This window comes from Trichosurus vulpecula, chromosome 4 (assembly GCF_011100635.1).
Source record: "Trichosurus vulpecula isolate mTriVul1 chromosome 4, mTriVul1.pri, whole genome shotgun sequence".
In the NCBI taxonomy this organism is placed as follows: Eukaryota; Metazoa; Chordata; class Mammalia; order Diprotodontia; family Phalangeridae; genus Trichosurus; species Trichosurus vulpecula.
In genome coordinates, this window is record NC_050576.1 from 369,200,641 (window position 1) to 369,202,762 (window position 2,122).

Sequence of the window (2,122 nt, forward strand, 5' to 3'; positions counted from 1 at the left end):
CAGTTTCTAGAATAATTACATAGTACTCCTTCACACACTGCTGTACAACTAAGGTGTCCTGCTTCTTTACACTGGGCATTTCATCTTCTGTCTCTGCTTTAGTGCAGGCTTGTCCCCCGATACCCAGAATGCATTCACTCTTTACCTCTGCCTAATAAAATCTCTGGCTTTATTTTTTTTTAAGCCAAGTTGAAGTGTCTTTTCCTTCCAGGAGTTCTTTCCTGGTTCCCCAACTGCTTATGTATTTATTTTTATGTCTACATATTTTTTCTCCCTTATAGAACGAAAACTCCTTGAGGACAAAAAGTATTTGTTTTGGTCTTTTATCCAGTGGTTAGTACAGTGCCTGGTACATGCTAGGTGCTTTTAAAAGCTTCCTGGGTGTACATTGATTGATTAATGAAGAAATGGAGACTCAGAGAGCTTAAGATGACTTGTAGATGGTTAAGATTCAGATAACCCTAAGGATATCAGGTCCTGGAGTTCTGAACCCCTTAGAAAGCTATAGAGCAAACTGACCAATTGAAATTTCTTGGTATTTTCCTGTGCAGTCAGCCAACCCAGAATCAGTACATGTTCAATAATATGGTGACCCTGGGGACCTAGACCCTGACCATGTTCCAAGAACACAAGGCAAAATGCCTGAAGTGATACAAAGTATGTACACAGACACATATACATATGTATATAGATATAGATATCTTACACATGTATGAATCTTAAGTAGCATACGAACATGCGGGAAAGGCCAGAAAGTCCAGTATCAATTTCCCAATGTGTATTTAGGTATCTGTGCTCTTGGTTATATGGCTGGCACAAAATCCCTGAAACATCATGGTTCAAATGAAGCCAGAACCCAAATAGTATGCAATTTAGCCAATTTTAACAGGGTGAGACAAGTATCTTTAGTTCTCAAAATAGAAGCAAAGTGAATTTTTCTTCCTATATTCTTGGCCTTAGTTACTATATCTTCATTTATATATTTATCTGATTCACCAGGAAACTACTTAGATACCTATTTTTTTTTCTCTGCAGATACGTTACAAATTCTGCTGAAGTGGCCAAACTTCTCATAGGGTGACAAAAAATTTAAAAAAGCACCAAAAATCTATTTCACATGACTGGAATCATGCCTACTGAGACTTTTTTTTTTTAGCTAAAAAACACAAACAGCCTTGCTTTGTTTATCAGGGGATTTGAGGAAAGGTTGGATATATCTTTGTATATCAGCAATTCTATAAACTTTCTAGTGCCTTTTATTCTCTGTATTGTTCATTTACAAAAACTAATTCCCTTGCATAAACACAGTCCAGACATACAAAACATACTCTGACTCCACATTCCTTTCTTTGAATTTTAAAAGTAATATAACATTTTAATCTTTAATTATAAGAGCTGTTTTAATTTCTCATCTTCACTCTTGAAGCTTCCTTCTTACCTTTTTCCTCAGGTCCAACATTTTTCCCATTCTGGAAGTCCGAACTGCTACAAATAGGTTTTCTTAGACTTTGACCAGGTAAGCGTAATGCCAAGCCATTGACTCACTCCCAGTATGCCTTAGTTGGCATATTTAAATTTCTTCCATAGACTTTTACTTGACTACCACAGTCCAGGTTCCCCTCTTTCACCTTCCTCTACTCTCTAGTCTATTTGCATGCTTTTAGTTTAATGGACTTCTCTCTATTTTCATCTCCTTTCCAAACAGCCTCTCAATTGTCAGATGTTATCTAACTTGCTTATTCTAACATGCTTAAATATCATTTGGGGATCCCCTGGAAGGGTGGTAAGAAAATAACTTGATTTATTAATTCAGCAAGTAATGTCCAAGTATTACATGGCAGTCTTGAGAGTAAGGCTGGCTGTACGAGAATAAAGCCATACAAGCCATGCTTGCCATTCTGGTGATGTTTAGACTATCTAATTCACCTTCCCTTCCCTACTCCCTTCCCCCCAAAAGTTATTAAATTTGGATGGGGTAGCTGATTGTGTCCCCTAGGGTGGTTATGTCTAGAACCACTTTCGAGGACCATATTTACCCAAAGGAAGTGTCAGCTCTGATAATAAATGACCAAAGAGTCACAGAGGTTTTGCAACCACTGTTAACTCCAAAAATGCCAAAGAG